Raw genomic sequence first — 22,390 nt, forward strand, 5'->3', positions numbered from 1 at the left:
ATTCAAACAAAAGGTAAAATGTTAAACTGCGACTTTTGCGTGAGGAATATTCATTGCAAAATATTGTTTTATTTAATAAAGATACAAAAAATATGAAAAGAATCAAAGTTTTTTGTATCCGACGTAAAAATTTTAAAGTGGAAGAGAGTCGGACTGTTATCATAAAAGTTGTGAGATGAACTTTCAACGCTGTTGAATATATTTTTTTGCTGTTTTGTTAAAAGCGAATACAAAATTGTTAAAATATTGGGAATATTCAATTCAGCAGGCAATGGAAGGAAACAAAAAGACCTATTCAAGCGTGATATTCCTAAAGTAGTCCAACGTGATCGGAATGTATGACTATCTCTAACAATACTCGCGTTGTTAAACATAACAAGAAAAATACTAGAAAAGTCGATTTCGTTTGAAAAATATTCTTCTTTTCTTTTTAATAGACTGCCCCGTTGGTGAGCATTTAAAAATGCACAGCCTCCTTTGAAACGTCTACATCTTCTCATTTTGTCGGGCGTTGCCGCAAGACAAAACTAGCGGAGTTACACTCATCCTCAAATACGAGCATAAAGCGCAATATCTCTCCCTTTGAAACTGCGAGAAACTCATAAACAGGTGGAATGGGAATAGGGCGTTGTTTTTGTATCACGTGGGAAAAATTGCTCCTGACGCAAATTAAACGCTGTTTCCTCGTTCTTTGTATTTCAACTCTGGCGTAGTTTTAGTTGAAACTTTACTTTAGCAACAAAACTACTAACTTGAAGAAATTTGAAATATTTTGTTATTCTCGTAGCTGTAAAATTTTATCAAAAATCAACTATAAACAATGTTAAAAAAATTATCGTATCGTATAATTTTTTGTCAAAAGAATTATCCTTTTAACCGACTTAAAAAAAAAACTGAGTTTACCCGTGTTATATTATATATCTAGTATTATAATATCAATTTTATTATTTATTATATTAAATCTTTTGATTGATTTGATTGTTCTATTTTATTTAACACCATTATAGTCACTTCCGTGTAGTATAGTTGCAAAAGGTTCCATTATAGACGCATTTCGAATACATAATGTGTGTTAGCACTTTGAGATATATCTTACGACTCAGTTATTTTATTCCATCTCCCTACTCAATTTCAAAAGTACCATGATATAATGATCATTGTAGTTGTAGAGAGTTTCATTATCGACCTTTTACGGCCACGACATTACATTAAATTTACTTATAGTTATCACTAGCGACTTTTTCCACGTATGAGGGGGAAAGGGGAGATATAAGGTACTCTTTGTTATCATAATCTGTCTGTTCTGTTCTCTGATCTCATGTAATCTTATACATATAATAATCTTTAAGCCTAATCGATTCTTGAAAATGAAAATTGAATGTCAAAGCGTCACTAACAACATTTATTTTCCCATTTTTAATCCTAGTATGATAGTATTAGTTATACATCATACATTTTAATGATTTCGATTCTATTCTCTTAATGCAGGCTTAGTTGAAAATAACGTGATATATTTCACAATTAACACGGTCATGGACTTGAGTTCATTGATCTTTTTAAAAACATTTATTGACGAATAAAAGAAATCCCTTAAATAATATTATTTTAAAAATTTCCGAAAGGCGGAATAAAGACATATATAAAAAAAAAAACTCTCGCGATAACATTTATTCAATACTGTAAGATATATTAAGTGGGAAAATTTGCCAAGATTCCAGACTCATGTCGGCGAGGTCATTGAACAAATAATATACCAATAGCAACGAACAAATTTTATATGAGTTAATATAGCCAAAGTTTTGTATTCCTAACCTATATTTTATTTATAATAGGTAGGCGGGCTGGCAAATGTGCCACCTGTTGTTAAGTGGTGATTCCTTGCATCTTAAATGCGCCATCAATCTTGAGAACTAAGAAGTTATGATCCTTGTACATAAATGTATGTGTCTTAATCGAAACACAACGTACTATAATTTTAGAAATTGAATAAGTTGAAAACAGATGGGCTTGTTCAAAGCGGTCCTATCCAAAGCTATCTATTAAAGTACATTAAAATGTTATAATAATAATGTCACGCTGACCGATTTCGGCCACAGCTAATCTCAAGGGACACCAGCCAACTGGAAATATTGTGGTGCAATATTGTGTGCGCAAATACAGGTGCACTCTCTGTTCCCTCACTAAAATAATCCGATAGGACGGCAAATCCGACCCGACCTGAAAGAGTCCAGGTGCAGGACCAACGGCTTTACATGTTTCCAAGGCACGAGAAAGTACACATTTCAACTTTCTGACTCTTTGCTGTTAGTGAGAATTTTTCTATGGTAGACACCCAATAACTTTATCGGACCTCGGGATCTGCCTTCTCGGCTATATATAAGGATATATAGCCGAGAAGGCAGTCATATTAAAATGTTAATAATCGTTTGAATTTATAGGTCAACTTTCAAGATCAAAATAGCGGTAGATCCTGACCCACGCCCGTGTTTCCACTATAATTCGTTCCGTTCTGAGTATGGAGCATTGGGCTTATTCGCAAACAACATATTTTATGAACCCGCATTAGAGAGCAATGAAACGAATTAGGCCTGTGATATGTCGTTTTGTTGTGTCAGCCCTGCTAAATTGCTGGTGATTTTATATCCCATTACACCGTAGGATATAACTGTAAAGTAAGACTATTTGTATCCTTTAACATGAGAAATCGGCTGCTTAAAATATTTCTAGTGGGATAGTTTGTTTCATAATTGACTAGCTGTTCTTCGCGATTCCGTCCGCGTAAAACTTTTTCCCTAATATCCCGTTGTTTATATTCTCTTGTTCTTATTTAGGCCCCTGTCTACTTTAAAAGTTCATTATGACCGGTTTAGTTTTTAGTCGTAATGAGGTAATAAATGGAAGGTAAAAGTTACTTTACAATTTACAACATACTAGTTGTTGTCCGCAGTTTCGCTCGCGTTTGTTAGCTATTGTTAGCAAAATTTCAGTCATTTCGATTCCGTGAATGGCCGTGAAAGAGCAACAGATAGACAGAGTTACTTTCCCATTTATTATATTAGTATACCAGCCGGCTAATGTCCGGATATTAAAAAACATTTAAATTTGCTTATGTACAGTAAATTTGTCACCGAGTAATAATTCAAAAGCCATTCGTTTGCTACTTACCGATCAGGAGGCTGAAGATTACAGATACTCTTGTTTCAATGACAATTAGACGATTTCACCATCCGTAGGGATAATGAATAGGTAGTTGTTTGAACATAGTAACCAGTAACTAGATAACAACGATTCATTGGCAAATTCAGTTGTAAAGTTTTCCATAAATAAAGAAAATGTTAAATAATACAATTTGTCGTACGTACATTGACACTGAATAAATTATAAACCAGTCCTGACACCATCAATGTTCCACTCACCACGGGATCTCAGATGTCTTGTTTTTGTGCTTGTTATAACACTCCTACCCATAAAAACAAAACACAGCAACAATAAATATTACCCAGCCTGTACAAAGCATACGGCCCTACCATCGCTCACACGTTTTAAAATCAAATTAAGCATTTATTTAATTTACAGTACCAATAAAAGTGTTCATGTGTGTATGTAAGCGTATCAATCGCTTATGGAATGTACGTCATAGCACTTAAAGTTAGGCTGCGTTACAAAATGCAATTTGTAAAGAGAAATTCGCATGTCACGATCCCGCCGTAGGACCAGTATTTGTTTGATCACCCGTCTCTCATCTAGGATTATGATCTTTAAAGCGATAGTATTAAGAAGTTAAATTACGTGTTAACATGTTAGCATTTTAGTTTAATCACACAACGTCTGCTCGACATTTAATTGCTGCCTCTCGCTGCCTCGCTCAGCTGCTCCCTATGTCAAGAGGTACGGGATGAGGAACGCAGTGATATGGAAGCGATTGCTTTTCGAATTCTTGAATAAGCTCAGTTGACTGGCTCTCGTATTTCCATCGAATATACTTTGAAGGTAATTTTGTAAAATTTCCAATGTAACTGTTGCAATATTCCAGCTATTTTTTTTACTCGAACGATAAAACTAGTTGGATAAAATAAGTTAATCTATATAAGGATAAGTGGATAAATTGTTTGGTAACGAAATAAAATATGTTTTTTTTATTTCAAAAACTTTTATAACCAGTATCGTTAGACTTGATGTAAGGAATCTAGCGATACTTCATAGGTCGAAGTATATATTTAAAAGATATGGTTGAATAATCAAAGTCACATGCCGTATCATGAATCCCGAAAACATTACTTTCCTTATAATTTGAGCAGTCGTGTAAAAAGGACGTTTGCATAACTTTTTAAAAATACGAGATTGAAAATGTAGCGTTAGGTACTCTTATTTAAGTTTTCAATTTTTGTAACTGATGTTTCGTCTTTAATCTCAACTTGTGAAGTTTCGTTGTTAATAAAGTAATACACGTCTCATTAAAAATATTTTCAAAGGTAAATCATTAGTGTCTAGCTAAAGAAACCCTTTAAAGTATTAAATTTTAAAACTGCTGTTAATGACTTTTATTGGTGTTTTACTTTAAGTCATATATCTTGACAATTCATATTAATTTTTTAGCAGGGTTTGTGTAAGCTCATCGGTATTAATTTGTATTCTATTCCGGCTTGAAGGAGAATGAGTGATAAATTTACTTATTTATTCATGGCAAATTGTTGTCAGCATTCCTGCTGCTATCCCGCGCGGTCTGTTTTGTTAGACCAATTATTATAACATTCGTTTAAGTAAATATTTAATCATGTCTATATTTTATTCTACATATTTAGTATGATTACGAGTTAAAATCAGTCGTGTAGATCGGTTATTATCAAATCAAATTCCTTTATTCAAAATTACTATATATTATTTGATGGATAAATTAAAAATTTCCCGCGTAATAAATACCCTGACCTGGCCTGACTTCTCAGGGTATGTTATACCGGTGACAGAAATACAGCGATTTTTTTTTTAAAGTTTGTGTGTGATATCTTTCTTATTCTTATTCAATATAATAAAGAAATAGCCAGGAGGCAATCGTTGAATTCCCAGGGTGCGCTATAAACCATGAATTTACTAATTGCCTCTTGCACACAAACACTCGTTTATTTTTTTTTAAATTTGGCTACAGAGGCCTTTGACCGCGTTCTAGGATCCTGTTCAACAATTGCATATATTGCCCTACAATAGAGTTACTGACTGTATGCAGTCGAGTAACTGGAGAAATTAGTTTAAGTTTGTTCCTTGTATCAATGTTTATGAATATCACATTTTCTTTTTCCATACATATATGTCATTACAGAATAAGTTCTGAGAAGCAACGGTTCCTATATTGATTTATTTATATTTATGTCCCAATGGTTCCTTGGCAACTAAGTACGGATGGCATTTTCAGCAGCAAGAATATCGTCAGCGGCGGCCGTCTTATCCCATTATTATGTTTATTTATATATAGAGATCTGACTATTTAGAATTTTTATCTGAAAGTTAATTTTATTGTGTACTCGTATATTGGCAAGTAACAATAATTCTGGAGAAGTATTGGCGTCAGTCTGCCCGAATGTCCAGTTGTAAAAGTCTAATCCTTTTTCATTCAGTGTTATAAAATAAACTTTTGCGGTAGAGGTAATATTCAAAAGACACCCGGGTTGTTTGGAATAATGTATAATTCGCCGGTCGTAAATAAATATAATAGGGATCAGCAATTTAATTATGAATTAAAATATGCACTTATTAAGTACTATATAGTACATACCTATGTGCATCAATAATTTACAATCATTAATCATATTCTTTCAAGTATATTTGCAGAATTGCAGGTTTGATCCTGATCTTTTAACCATGTACAACTTATACATACGTAACACTAATTTATACATATACGGAGGGAAAAATAGAAATATTGCTAATTCTCGAAAATGAGATTGCCAATCATTTTTCAAAAAAATGATTGGAATATTTACGTCAGAGTTGGTTTCACAATTAAAAGACATGAAGAGGGTTTCAGTTGATCTCAATTACAGTCCCTAATCCGCACTGTTATGATATCGCCGATTTGGAAAATGACGATAGCTTCTGTATGTTCTCGTCCGTCACGTCGAATTCTAATTTGAGCGCTTCACTGCACCCTCGTCAGCCGTGACAGCTGCCGCGCATATCTCTTCCGACCTTATTTTATTCGTATTGGACTATTGAAAAAGAGATATTCCCGTCTGAACTTTTATTGAAATGAAAAGTTAATAAACAGGAATAACTATAATATTTAAGAAATCAAGTTGCTCATACAAACCGCGCTGTGGAATATTTTCTGCTCTAACAGCCTGTAGCTCTTGAAGAGCTATAAAATCCATTACGCGTTAGCCAGCGACCACTTGACCGATTTTCCATATTGACAGCACGAGAAAATTCAATCTGATTAAATAAAGTAACCTAGTTTTTAACGCATTGTAGGATAATCCCCACAAGGGGCTTTTATATCACCCGTTTCGATTTCAATTAAATTTTGCGCAAATTGAATCGAAGCGGATCGGAACGCTTGCCGCCAAGTGTTTGACAAATAGTGTGTTCCAATTTATTCCCTCATATAATGAGATACGTTTTCCGACGAATACGCGAATGAAACGCCTTTTAATTTTCACGTTGATGCGTAATTTTGCTATCGAGTGACGGCGTAATGTGTTATTATTACTTTAACAACCTACGCCGGCAAATTATCGCGTTCTGAATTTTCGGTGTACTCAATATATTATACAACATATAATTAAAACGAACACGGAAGAGCGGTTAAATATAAAATTCAATTAATAACTTATTAATGTTTTTAATGTACGTATATCATTATCGTGTAAACGAAGATCGTTAGAAATCTTCTTTTTTTTATAATATCTAATTATTATTTTTATAAAACAGTGGTACGTTAAATAATAAGCCTCAGAAATAATCCACTAGACCAATGGACAATCATATTTAGATAACAATTAGTCCCTTGCGGCTTCGTTTGCGTTTTAGGGGTTGGTCGTAAGGTCGTAAATCTTGCTTCATACCAAACAGACAGACAGACATATTTACTTTCGCATGTACAATAAATGTATAGAAGTATTGATGTTGTAGTCTAGATAGAGAACTACATGTTACTAAACACGCGTTTATCTCTTTTTGTAATAAAGCTCATACAAAACTCACATATATCTCCGCCAACATATTGCGACTCGTTCAACTGTCCTCTGCACCTGCGGAAAAGAAATTTTATATTCATAAGTTGCAACTCGCCAATAGAGATAGTATAAATCTGTCAGTTATGAAACTGGTTATATAATGGAATCGCTGGAAACATTTGACTTATGCAAAAACGTTTAAAAACTTAAATTCCATTTGAAATAATCTTCTATTCGGATTTAACAATGAACGTTTTAAATGTATTATTTCGGAACAGTTGATTTCTGTGGGGACCAATTATGCGAACCCAAACGAGATCATGATCGTGCAAATCAGAAAGTTAGTTGCGACATTGATATAACAATAAGAACATTTAAAGAAAACATGGAACAATATAGTGTGTATAAGTAATAATAATAACTTTACTAATTTTATTTATTTTTAAGTGGTTGTGGCTCGCGGCGTCTTCAGATGTTAAGCATAAAAAAGTAGCGTATGTCCTTCTTTGGAGTTTAAATTTTCTTCATACCGAATTCCATCAAAATCGGTTCTGTAGTTCGGTCGTGAAAGAGCAACAGACACTACACTGTTACTATCTTTGTTAAAAAGTATGAATAATATTATTTAGATAATAATTAAAATGACTGGTATAAGTATATTTCGAAATGAAAGGAACAGTTAAACGGTTTGAAATCTTGTTAAGAATTAATTATAAGTAAGACGTTAAGATTACACTTTAAATTTACATTATCTTAAAAATAAATCTATTAATATTTCCTTAGAAATAATTTAGTAACAATATAAATAAAATTATTTTTTAACTAGAGTAATGATTCAAATTTATGTACACTGTTATAATCATAATGGTAATATTTATAATTATTAAAAACACTATTTTAATTAGTAGCATCCAGTTGTTAGTACAATGGTAATAATTTCAATTAATAATAATGTTAAGAATCAGAATTGCGTTTCAACGGGGAAATGCTGCTAGCATTCTTGCCACCATTCCACGCGGTCATGATTTGCACAGTAACTAAGTATATTTTAATTATTAAGACCTTAATGTAAACAATATCATAGAAATAATTATGTGTTTTAACAAATAAAATAAATCGATTTTAATGTGAATTTAATATTTTATTTTGATATTTGAATATTATTAGTAAGTTCATTCTTATAGAACTTATGAAAATTTAATATATTTTAATTATTAAAAATTTTAATAACTGGATGATTCTGCTTAACGTAAAAAGCAAAATTAATAGCCTGTTAATGTCACACTGAAGGACAAAGGTCTTCATTTAATGATTGAAAGGACTCAGGCCTTAACCCTCTCATTTACATGTATTTCACATTTGACAACGATAAATTTGAAAGCCTTCTTATTACATTGTTCATTCTCTTGAATATTTTATTAGTTTAGAGTCTATGGAACAATTGTATTCCCCTTCGATCGTGTGTTGCATTTTAAATAGTTACTAATTTCTATTTGAGTAAAATAATTAAAAAATTATAAAGCTCTTTTGTTTCACGCCATTTGCAATTTAAAAAAAAACATTAACATCACCACCAGCGAGCACGAGATGAATTATAATTATAAATTAAGCACATGGAAATTTAAAATAAGGGATTGTACTTCTATGCAAGAACCAAATTTTCATTTGAACTCAGAATCATCTTTTAAGATTTACGTTTTCTAAACATATGACAATCTGGGCTATTACTTTAATAGGTGTTATTAAGTTCCATACAGATAGGGCTATTAAAATATTTATATGCGCTGTGGAATATACTAATATTCTTCACTTCAGAGTGCTACTGTCTTCACAATATGACAAGAGCGCCGTGACACACATTTTTGTACTCGAATAGGCTTTAAGAATCTCTCGTGGTCGGATACAAGTTTTTGTATCACCAGCCCAGTTCCGTCCAATTTGTACTCACGACAGTGTCTAGTGTCTATAGACTCTTTGTCATGTGGTTTGACAAAAAGAGATGTAAAAGGCATGTTCGATACTGTTTTGGGATTTTGCTTTTATATACCTCACACCTAACACAGACTTTGTACTTAATTATAAATAGTATAAATATATGTTAGAAATTAATTTAAATGACTGTTTGCTATCATTATTGAAATAAAAGGTACATGACGTAAGCGTCAGTTTAGGACTTTTCTAGGACCAAATAATATTTAATTAAAAAAAATAAAAATTAAATAGTATATTAGTTTTCGCAATAAACACATTAAAGGTATTCAATATTTTGTTCCCTAAAATAAATGAGAGAAAGTTCAATTTTGTTTGTTTATGGGTATAAGACTCCCTAATTATCGCTGTAGGCTAAAACTATAACAAATATAGGCAAAAAGAGGGTGGAAATCACTGCAATAAAATAAACGAAGTATGATTTATTTAAAATGACATCAGAGGCTAAATAATGAGAAAATGCTTTGTCTCTCACATTCAACAAGGCCACAACGAGCGGTATGCTCTAATTAATGTTAAAACCTTTTAAAATTTCCTCGAATGGAAGTCTGGCGCAAGTGTGCCTGCTACACCATACCTTATAACAAGGTCTTGTATTAAGAAGGATGGAGTGCTCTTGAAACACAATAGATCGTCACTAGCAGACAATGCGCGCACATACTCGTCCCATCCTACTCGAGCTCCCGATGACGTCACAGCGCCATAAAAAGACATTGTTGTCCTGAGTACTTTCAAAATGTTCTCCACCCTTTACATTTAATATTAAGATGCGTCCCCATCTCGTGTGATGGTAATATGATGAATAATATGATATACTTTATTTACTCTTCACTCTTTTTATGAAGGCAACTGTAGTGCTATTAGAACCTCACTTCCTATCTCACTCGTGACATGTTGAAAACCGACGGTAATACGCCACTTTGATGGGTGTATTATATAAAGGTTGTAATAATCATTATAATGAATATCACAAATCACTTTCTGATATTTCGTAATCGTTTTTTACGTTGAGTTGTGACATTGTTCTTAAAGAATAGCTATAAATTTCTAAAAGTTTAATTGTTATTAATATATTACATTGTTAATTGTATAATTACAAAATTGAGTTCAATATATTTTTATAAAATTTTAAATTGTATGTTTGTTCGAACATCGGAAAAAATACGACTGTATTGTTTTTTTTTTTTTTAATTGAGACATATAACTTACGAAGTTTACTATCGGAATGCAAAATAAGAACACCCAAAAGTAATCACTAATTTGATTTAGTAATTAACACCAATTCGTCTTATTGTATGTCCATTTAGGTACCACTCATCATATACTCACCATTAGCAATTGATACTAAGTATTCCAAAATTATGAGAGCCGAGATGGCCCAGTGGTTAGAACGCGTGCATCTTAACCGATGATTTCGGGTTCAAACCCAGGCAGGCACCACTGAATTTTCATGTGCTTAATTTGTGTTTATAATTCATCTCGTGCTCGGCGGTGAAGGAAAACATCGTGAGGACCTGCATGTGTCTAATTTCAACGAAATTCTGCCACACGTGTGACTAAATTCGTCCACCAACCCGCATTGGAGCAGCGTGGTGGAATATGCTCCAAACCTTCTCCTCAAAGGTAGAGGAGGCACTAGCAGTGGGAAATTTACAGGCTGCTGATGATGATGATGATGATTCCAATTATAAAGATAGTAAGCCAGTATAATTTAAGACACAAGATCCTATATTATACCTTAAATCCCAAGATAGTTGGCACACTGGTAATGTAATATTTGTCCGTACCATCAATGTCTGATAGACAGATACAAATATTGATAAAAAGGGTTCATTGCTCTCTAAAGATTATATTATACGTTAACGACTTCTTCATTTTCTAGAACATGTATATACCTAAAATTAATTGTTTGTGATTGATGGCAAAAAGGTACTACTAAGTTACGTACCGAATTACTGACATAACAACCGAATCAGTGGTAACTTTAAATTTCCATTGATTTTATAAAATTATACATACACCATAAGAGCGTACTTTAAAAAAAAAAAGTATATTTTATTTTTTAATTCGTATTATCGTGGGGCTCATTTGCCAGTCTGCCGAACTATTAAAAAAAAAAAAAATCGTTCTAAGAGATACTTTTACATTTCCCCTTCGATAATACCGGATTCAAAACGAAGAGATCGTAGATTGTAAAATTGAAGTACCTTTTACCTCTGGAGCGTTCGAAGATAAATTCATTCTCATTATATCTTTGCCATCATACGCGTGCAATGTTATTTAAGCGTTCATGATGATTTACGAGCAATATTTCATGAAATAAAAAACGTATTAGTGTTTTTTTTTATGTCATAAGTAGGCGGACTGACAAATGGGCCATCTGATGGTAAGTGGTCACCACCGCCCATACACACAAGAAATAATAACTGTTCCCTACATTACACCAATGCGCTACCCACCTTGTAAGCTAAGATGTCATGTCCCTGGTGCCTGTAGTTACACTGGCTCATTTACCCTTAAATCCGAAACAAAACAATACTAAGTATTGCTGTTTGGTGGTAGAATATCTGTTGAGTGGGTGGTACCTACCCAGATAGGCTTGCACAAAGCCCTGCGACCGAGTAAAATAAGTAGTGTTTGTAAATCAAGATATATTTTATTCTTATTATATTATACATAGTGGTTATTATACTAGTTAATATATGTACATAGTATCATTATAGTCACAAGACGAAAAAACCAGACAATGTATTACTGTCGCTTGTTTTGTAAACTTAGTCGAAGAGAAAATTTGGCGGTCTTTAAAATTTTCCAAGTGTTATTTTACACAACTATATAAAAACAAAATAAAAAACCTTCTAAATGTCTGCAGAAATATACATGAAAAAATTTTGTGCACTATTTAACGACATGAAGTTGGTTGGTGGCTGATTTATTTTTCGCTCAGAGAATCGGGATTTACAATCAACAGCGAAGTACTGCTAACATTCTTGCCAGCATTCCACGTGAATCGTTAATTGTCCAGTAGCGACGTTTATTTTTTAGATACCAATTGTGCTGTAAGAAATGCTTACAATCTTAAGTGAAATAGTAACAGTTGTTCCATCATGCTGAACCAATGGGAATCCCGGGATAAAAACTTGGCGCTTACCAGCCTGGAGATTCCCACTCGGTTTGAATTACGAATGCCTTTGTAGGTAAAAAGAAACATAATATCATGAACCGGTCGATTTGTGGCGCAATGTAAGTCTGAGAAGAAAAAGTAGTTTGTAGTTTATAATATACATTCATCCGTACGTATGGGGAGATAATAATGATCTATACTGATATTATAAATGCGAAAGTAACTCTATCTGTATGTCTGTTGCTCTTTCACGCCATCAACCAAACCACTGAAATGAATTAGGCGAAATGTGGTGTGAAACAAGTTTCAATTGACCTTTAAAGACGTATCACTTTGAATGTTACCTTTATCAGTTGTTTATTTTAGTAATAAGTTGATGGTATAACTATTTCAATAAATAAAATAAAATAAAAATAAATTCCAAGGAGGATCATAGGTTACTATTTATGTCTAACATCAGACGACCCCGAAACCCTAAAACGCGAGCGAAGTTCTCACAGAAACATAAATATTACAGTTCAATGTAAAAAAATTTAGACGTAAAGTGATCCGTAAAGTATGCACGAACTGCACGTACTTTCCCTAAGGCGCTTAGTAATCCATCTTGTTTTCAATTTCGCTTACCAAACGTTCGTAAGTATTGTTCGAGGCGTTTTCTAACCGCAACAGTCGGGGCGTCGGTTCGACGTTTGATCGATGGTGCAGAAGGGATTTTCCCGGGATAATCTAATAGCTGCTCATCATTTATCAAACGTTAATTTTTTTTACTATAAACGGCTGACGGTATCTCAATAAGTCACTATGCTATGAAAGAAGTAAATGGCAAATTCGTTTAATATTTATATATTTCTTAAAAAAATGTGGATACATATTAAAAGTCAGCAGAGAAATAGTCACAGTTTATGTTGAACTTGACTATGCGTATTGTTATGAGTGAATAATATCAATGAACATATCGCCATGTCTAGATTCTAATCTTAGCTCGGACTAAATAATGTCATTTTTGTTGGTGGAATTTGGCCTAAAGACTAAATGCTACAGTAACGCCTGAACTCTGAAAGTCGGAGTTGACTGTCAGCTGACTACCCCAGCCGCATTGATAGCTAATCTGCGCTGCACATATAGAGCTAGCTTAGCTTATAAGACACCAGATCCCGAGATGCTCAAAATCCCATCGGATTGTGAGAGTGCGTGAATAGAGAGCACAGCTGTGAGTGAGCACACACTTGTGCACTATTATATATCCTGTTCAGTTTGCTAGTTGCTCTTGATCACCACGGTAGCCGAAATCAGATCAGAAGGACATTACATCGATATCCGTCCATACTAATATCATAAATACGAAAGAAGACAGAGATATCTGTCCGTTACCTTTTCACACCTAAACTGCTAAACCGATTTAGATGAAATTTGATATGAAGATAGTTTAAGTTTCAGTGAAAGACATGGGTTCTTTTTTATAATTGACCTCGAGAGGGTAAAATTTGAGACGGTTTGTTTGTTTATAAATTACGTTCGGAAGAAGCCCGGAGGTTCAGCTAGTGTTCTAATATTTTGTTAAATTAATTAAATCTTTTGACTAGATTTATTATGATATTAAATTAAATGCTATTACGATTCATTCATTTCATAAAACAGATTAACGTTAATTATTAAGCATATCCAATTAAAGTTCGAATACGGTCAATACGAATATCCAATATTTGCAGCCGTAATACGCTGTAAGCAGACGAGATAAAATACATTCATTGGTTTGTGATTTTCATAAAATAAATAACGAGATTGATTTTACAATTGATAATAAGTATTAAAAAATAAAAATATAGAATTATTTAATAAAAAAAACTCTCATTGGCAAACGAAACTAAACTTCTTTGTTGTTTGATATTTAAACGAATTGGATTTATTTATTATTGTGCTTAAAAAAAATACTACCTAGTTGTTCTATATATTAGTTTATAAGGATGCTGACTCAGGACCTCTTCGGGGTTTCAATTTGGATTGGACCAATCGTTTTATCATTCTGTGCAGAAATTCTCGTTAGTAGTCCAGAGTCTGAAAATTGTAGTTCCGTGCTTCGGAGAGCTGTCAAACACTGGACACTGTAACAAAACTCTTTCCTTTGTCTAATTTGCCGATCTATTCAATACGTGGTAGTGAGAGAATAGAGAGAGCACTTCGTTTTGCGTTAAAATATGTCCTATGCTGGTCACATACTTTTGAGAATAGCTGCCGTGACTAAAATCAGCCTGGAAGACATAATCATCTTCGCCATCATTCAAAAAGACAATTGTACAAAAATATATTTTTTTAAATAATTTTATGAATTACTTGATTAGAACGCTCGCATCTTAACCGATGACTGCGGCTTCAAATCTACTGAATTTTCATGTGTTAAATTTATGTTTATAATGCATCTCGTGCTTGTCGGTGAAGGAAAACATCGTTTGTCAAAACTGTCTAATTTTCAACGAAATTTTCCACGTGTGTATCCATCAACCTGCATTGGCCCTTAGCCCAGCAGTGGGAAATTTACAGGTTGTTACTGATTGACTTCATTTTCGTGTACTTTAAAAAAAAACTGTTGTTAATTTATAAAAAAATATTCTTCTAGTTTTCTTCTTTATATTTATTTATTTTTCGATATTCGATTGAAGAAAAATTTAATTTATAAAATATATTTTATTTATTACAATTTATTTCTACACATAAATCTCGTTTTGTAAGTATGACATAGGGAGGAAAAACGATATAATATATGTTACTGTAAAAGCTGGAACTACGGTAAATCTTAAGATTTTCTAGTAAAACCTAAGATTTACCGACATGAGTTGGTAAATGTAAGTATTTATTATAAAGGGATGACTTTTTCGGTAACATATACAATAGGTATTAAAATGTTTACTATATTTATAAAGCTAAAGTAATGTATTAAAATATTCCGAAAAATATTTTAAATGTATTAAAAAAAATGTTTTCTTGTAAACTTAATCCATCAAAAACAACAGAGATCTCCCCAAAATGGGTTACTGTAAACACACGCGATTGATAAGTGGAAAATTATTGATGAAATTATTAAACTAAGTTCAATTACATAATATAATTAAAATCTTTTTAAATTAAATGATCCAAGTTACATTTGTTAGCAGTATCATCATTAACAACGTCGTCCCCTCTCCCTTATCCCATTTATTTAGGGTCGGCGCTGCAATTTCAAAATACTCCTAGAAAAAGTATTTGGTAGTATTTTATAGCGGCCGCCTGATTCACGCTCTCTTTGAAAATGCTCTCGCGAGAGTATTAGTTTCCCGTCACTGTACTGCTTTTTGGGAAACTAGTATCAGAGACTATTGATTGATGTTTAGTACAAAAAAAACTCGAAAAGTCGAAAGTCACAAAACTGGTTGACTCTTTCGATATCTAGTGTTTTATTTGGATAAGCCGTTCGATTTATACATTATTTGTTATATATACACATCTGTATATTATCTAACAAAATGGATTTACGTCTTCTACAATATTATTATAATATACAATCTTATCATAAATTAGTAATTGATAATCACAGAGAAATTCTGTATCAAAATAATATGTATGTATCTGTATTAATAGACAATTTTTATTACTCTTGTTATTGTAGCTGTTTTATTTTTTTGAATTGGTAACATTGTAATTTTACATCTAAAATATAAATCAATATTATTTGATTGAGATTAAGTGATTTTGTGTTCAAATTACTGATATATTTATTAAGAGTTATACGAGTTTAAATTGAATAATTTACATTTTTAATATTTTTTTAAATATAAAAAAAAACATATTCGATCGTTAAAATTATTGAAGATAAGATTACAGAAGTATGAAATGTAGTAGTTTATTTTTATACTGCAGATATTAATAAGGAAATTCTACCACCAAAATAAGGACTAAAAATTTGTATAAGGAATAAATGTAAAACCAGTTATTAAAAACTTGAATTGTAGACTGTTATAGTTGTGAAATATTGTAATAGGTTCAACATTCCATCTTATTACTTCCACTGCTGACAAACGACCTAGAATTTGCGTCCAGAAAATCGTAATTCAATGGAAAATTTTGTCAGTAAGAATACTATGTATACTAGTGTTTGCCTAGTTACTATAATTATTAAAAAAATGTGGTGAATATGAATGTTTCAATAAAAAAAAAAAAAACATAATATTATACTTAATTCAAGTAGGATTTACCAAGCACATTTGAATCATTTTTATACAAAACTAAGAAAAAAAAATTAAGTGACACTACAACCATAATAATGATGTATATGTTTCTTCATAAGCTTCAACCTCGAACAATAGAACATCTAAAAGAATTTAAATTTTAAAATCAAAATTGGTTGATCCCCGTTATGTATTTTACACATGATGTAATTATTTGAACTAATTTTCTTCCTAACTCTAATGCTGGGTCATGCTCTTCTCCACTTAAGGAGAAATTATTATACACATGTGACAAAATACGCCACAAATGCAGGTTTTCTCATGATGCTTTCCTTCACCACTCACGAGGCAAATTATTATGAACACAAATTTCAAGAAAACTCAGCCTACGCCGGATGTGATTACGCAATCTTAGGTTAAGATTCAAGTTCTATTCACTGGGCTACCTCAGCTATTACCTACATAAATTACGAATAAGTATATAAAACTCAAAATAAATTTTATTCATTTGAAAAAGTTATTCGAGGTCGAGGACGTACTAGACTGACCTAAAAGCATTATCGCACCCAGTCATGCAAATACAATTTGGTTCGATACTTTACAGTAGGAACTTTATTTAGGCTTACGGGTGAACATAATTATTTGAATTTATTGATTTTTGATGTAAAACATCTATTGCCAATAAACTAATTCGTATCACGTGACGTTAAACAGCATGCAGTTTTCTTATGCCTTCATAACACCATCTCACTCTTTACCATTCATTCCACTCATTGCTACATTAGCATTAGCAGCCTGTAAATTTTCCCACTGCTGGGCTCCCTTTAAGGAGAAGGTTTGGAGCATATTCCACCACGCTGCTCCAATGCGGATTGGCGGAATACACATGTGGCAGAATTTCGTTGAAATTAGACACATGCAGGTTTCCTCACGATGTTTTCCTTCACCGCCGAGCACGAGATGATTTATAAACAAATTAAGCACATGAAAATTCAGTGGTGCCTGCCTGGGTTTGAACCGTCGGTTAAGATGCACGCGTTCTAATCCCTGGGCCATCTCGGCTCATTGCTACAAATATACTATTGTTACATTAGAGAAAGTTAAATTAAAGTCAACTTGTGGGTTTCGGTCGTGATATTGTGATATCCAGATCTTTATCTATTTTAATCTTCTAATTAAAAATGGACGTGTACTAGATTGGTATATATTTTTCGCTTTTCATTTTAAGTTAGAATTACAGAAATTGATCAGATATAGATAGATTGATTGTAAGAATATTGCAACAATGACTTATAAGGTTTATGAGGAATACGTCATTTTAGAAATTACAAAAATAGAAATTGGAATTTTAAAATGGACAAAGTTCGTACAAAGTACGGGTTTTCATGGGTACGCCACTCCGAGGTTCCGGGTTCGATTCCCGGCCGAGTCGATGTAGAAAAAGTTCATTAGTTTTCTATGTGGTCTTGGGTCTAAGTGTTTGTGGTACCGTCGTTACTTCTGATTTTCCATAACACAAGTGCTTTAGCTACTTACATTGGGATCAGAGTAATGTATGTGATTTTTTCCAATATTAATTATTAATTAATTATTATTACTTGTAATTTGGTATCATGCGTTTTGTCCGTTCATCAGATATCCCATCTACACGGCTATTATAATATGTATTTTTTCATTGCGTTTTTATAAAAATCACTTTTTTATAAATCATCAGTAGATGGCGCTGAAAAACATGAACTTCTGTACAGTTAAACCAATATCATAACAATTGTAATATGCTATACAATATGTATTCATAGGCAGCAGAATTGTATTGTATAAAACTTATGGAAACATCTTAAGTAAGTATTATACTAGGAACATAAAAGAAAACTACCAATAGAAGTAGGTCAGACAGCTTAAATAATATTTTTAATTTATATTATATTTCTACGAACTTATTATTTATTACTTATCAATCAGAATATACCATTTTAATAATCGAATTTATTATGCCTACATAAGAGGGCAAACGAATTTGTTTTAGTTTTATTTTTATAATTTAGCAGTAAAAGTTATCGCTTTTTTTGAAATGCAGAATAAAACTAATTGTTTTATAATTGAGTTTTAAATATAAATACCAATTAATTCCCATTTATAAAATGTTCAAACTAATTAATTCAGTAAATTTATAGTTTTTCATCAACAATTATGAGAAAAATTAATTATCATTTTTAATATGGTATAAAATAACCAATGGCAGCGTTAAGTATTTGCGTTGCGTTGTTTAATAGTGTAATTTACACTAAGAAATCCATGCAATACTCTACCTATGAACTGCACTCCACGATGCTCTACGGTGCTCCAAGTACACTATTTGCTTATACTCATAACTGGTTCCAGAATTGACTTTCATTAACATCGCTGAATTTTCATTTTAAACGAAGTTCGTTTTTAAAAAATGCCTCCGGAATTAAAACCTGTGAAATTGTTCGCAACGCGTTGCTATTCGCTCCGATAGCATTGACTATTCGCTTTTGAGCCGAAGAACTACATTAACTTTGACATAATTCAAAAGTGCTGCAAATATCTGTTTTTCCCGAGTTCATTTTAGGGCTTACACCTGAACAGTAATTGAATTGGTTTATTTTTGTACGTCTCAATAGCTTTTTATCTGCTTATGAATTACGGAAAATGTGCAGCGGTTGCAGTTTTCGTTTAAGTATTAGAATTTCGAATATAAATTTTTGTTGACTATTCCGTTAAAATTATTTCGTCTTGCGAAATAATTATGATATTAAAGGTTTTTGCAAAATATACTTTTTTCCATCGGAAAAGAGCGTAGGACCTAACTGGGCCATAAAATAAATGAAATCAAAAATATGTTTCATTAGAGCATTGCACCCAACATTTAGAAAATTTGACTAATTTCGATAATTTTCGATTTTTTTTTAATTGTTGTAGGAAATGTTTTCGTAAGTTGGTTTTATTGATCCGTTAATATTCAAATTAACTGATTTTTTATTAATTTTAGTGACTTTAGACGTGACCTTAATATTTTGTATATCTTATGACACACTTTATTCATAAAATAATACTTTAATCATATGGCAACAATTAAAGTGTATATCTATTTAATTTACGTAGTTTTTAATCTGTAATTTGTTATCTGTACAGTTCTTTAATGTTTTATTAATCTCTTGTCCCTTATCTCAAGGTTGTCTGGAGAGATCCCTTTATAATAATTAGCGAAGGCTCTTTGCCAAAAAAAAAAACCTAATTAATGTAATATTAATTTAATTTATATAAGACCGATAGTTAATCTATTGGTATGTCTTGATAATGTAATTGTAATGAAGTGTTTTTTTTATTATATGGAAATGTATTCCCAGGCCTATGTCAGCTGAGGACTATCAAAATAGCGACTTTAAATAATTTTAAAGATAAATTATTTTAAGAAAAACTAAACCGAACAACATTGAAACTATTACAAGAAAACAAAAACAAATCTGATGAAAACGGAAAATAACCCAAAAATTACAATCGAGTTCATTTTGTAAGCAAAAGAGATAATTTTACTTTTAAAAACAAGCCTTTAATACAGATATGGAAAATTTATTCGTTTAAATACAATAGGATCGCGTAATTAATTTACTTCTCGATGTAGCCTTTGTCAAACGAGTTTTCTATGTAATTTAAAAAGCAATTAACGTGTTCACCATTGTTAGATATAAATATTATAAAATTCTAAATGGTCAAACTGTCTTGGTTGTCAGTTGTTCGCTAATAAAACCGCAGATCCATAGGTTATATTTAAAAAAATTAAATATTGTAATAGAAAGCTGTGAAAACTGGCTTCCTGATGCTTAACGTCTTCTCTTGTAAAGAGAAATGAGAAATATTACTTCTTACAACTTCAATTCGTTGCCAACAATAGGATCAAACTTCAACTAATAAGTAACAAAGCTACAAGTGTAACTTAAATAATATAAATCTGTTTTGGCTTATGTTTGGCATAACCATATCAATTAATATTGTAATTTGTAATATACATATTAAATTTGAGTAAAACTACCAAAAGAGGACCTTTTGGGTCAATATTATATGAATCATTTTATAAATTCGCGCGCTTATTCACTGGATACCAGATGCTGCTAATGATTGAATGCAAATATATTCCATGTAACTCTATAAATAGATGATATTGATATTGTAATTTGCGCAAACACTGCTTAGTAGCTGTCAGCGAGCGGATGTGTGATAAGCCCTGTACACTGGGCTTACACTTTGCCGACACGTCGCTCCGACTAAATTATCCGTTTACACATTCATTTGTTTTTTTCGAACTTACAGTCTATTACGCGGCTTACAGTCAGTAGAGTGAACTGGCAGAAATCGTCACGTAAGGACAAAGCGGTTATGGCGACTTTCCCCTCTCTTTCTTTCTCTTTCGTTCTCTGTTTCTCTTCCTGACCGTCTCTATTATATACTGTATCGTATAAAATTATTTAAACTGTTTTATTTGTTTTTGTACGAAATTTTAAAATACAATTCTATTTCTCGTCATTTAATTGCATACTATAGAGCAGAAGCAACTTCTTTCCAACAGAGACTTCCGCTACACATCCCTTTTTTATTTTTTAATAAAAACATATAAATATTTAATAAATTATAACTATCTAACCAGTATCTGTCTCACAAGCTCGCGCAGGCATCTAACCAAAGATAAATTCAAACTATAGCAAAATACATGAATACTTCGAAGGAGCGCAGCTTTATAATAAAATACTCTCAAATATAAAACATGTGTACTCATTTTATACATCCAAGACACAGCTAGCCTAATAATCTTATCATAGATTATTCTCTCCTAAGGAAGTAGCTACGATGTAAATAAGGTATTATATTATATAATAAATATATTATATAATAAAACTAAACAAAACGACGAATGTATTATACAATTTTGATGGCAATCGACCGTCCATAGATTTTGGTTTTTCAAGAAAAATCTACCATTTATTACATTTTCAATGCCCCAACAAACCTGAGAGCCAATATGCCAATCTTCCAGTAGTTACACTGGCTCACTCATCCGTCAAACGGGATCACTCAATATTAAGTATTGCTGTTTGGCGGTAGAATATCTGATGAGTGGATGGTAGCTACCCAGACGAGCTCGCATAAAACTTTTTCAGTAAATAAGTATATTAACAAAAACAATATTCAAATAAAAGAAACATTTTATAATAGAGTATAATAGAAAATGTTATTAAAAGAGGAAAAGGCTTAAGTAAATCCTTTTTATGACATGATGAATTCATTAAGAAGATTACTTCTGAACGGGTCCGTAAATAAACGATATTGCGTACTAAATAAGTACTATATTCTAATGGGCTTTCTGGTTATGGTAAACTACAAAACCGTGACAAAAACAGAACATCGGCTTCCGGCCATTTATCTTGCACGGAAAGGTATAAAGGGCATAAATAAAGCAAAACCTATAAAGCTTTAAAGCAACAATGAAAAATACGAACCGTTTTACGTGGGGCGGTGGTGGCGGCGGGCGGGCCGGCTCGCCTTGCGATCCCGAACAAAGCCTCCCCGTCGAGAGAACCGCTGCAGAAAGAAAAAAAACACATGAACAACCGTTCCAATTATTGACGTGGGTATGAGATGAGAGCCCCCAGTTACGTGTCCGCGTGCGCCTACTTCGGCCGACCCCCACAGCACCGCCGGCTACTGCACATCCGGAAGGAATATTTAACTAACATGTTAACTAATGGATGAAAATCCTTGTATAAATCTCATATGAGTTTTTATAATAAATTCTTATTAACAATTTTCCAATCAATATGTTTTTTACTTAATATTCATTTGTATATACATATTTAATTATTTTTTTTTTAATTGTACTTAAAACGAATATTTAT

General features: G+C 32.2%; 1 protein-coding gene across 1 annotated transcript in view; it reads right to left on the reverse strand.

The window, feature by feature from the left end:
- The window catches only part of LOC125070901 (Down syndrome cell adhesion molecule-like protein Dscam2), a 63,247-nt gene extending 41,210 nt beyond the window's left edge, over nucleotides 1-22,037 (reverse strand). The window contains exons 1-2 of the mRNA XM_047680908.1: nucleotides 21,995-22,037; nucleotides 7,195-7,241 (exon numbers count right to left, since the gene is read on the reverse strand). The gene's annotated coding sequence lies outside the window, so the exon portion shown is untranslated. The remainder of the gene's footprint in view (nucleotides 1-7,194; nucleotides 7,242-21,994) is intronic.
- Nucleotides 22,038-22,390: the final 353 nt, after the last annotated feature.

The sequence above is a fragment of the Vanessa atalanta genome, chromosome 18, assembly GCF_905147765.1.
Source record: "Vanessa atalanta chromosome 18, ilVanAtal1.2, whole genome shotgun sequence".
Taxonomy (NCBI): domain Eukaryota; kingdom Metazoa; phylum Arthropoda; class Insecta; order Lepidoptera; family Nymphalidae; genus Vanessa; species Vanessa atalanta.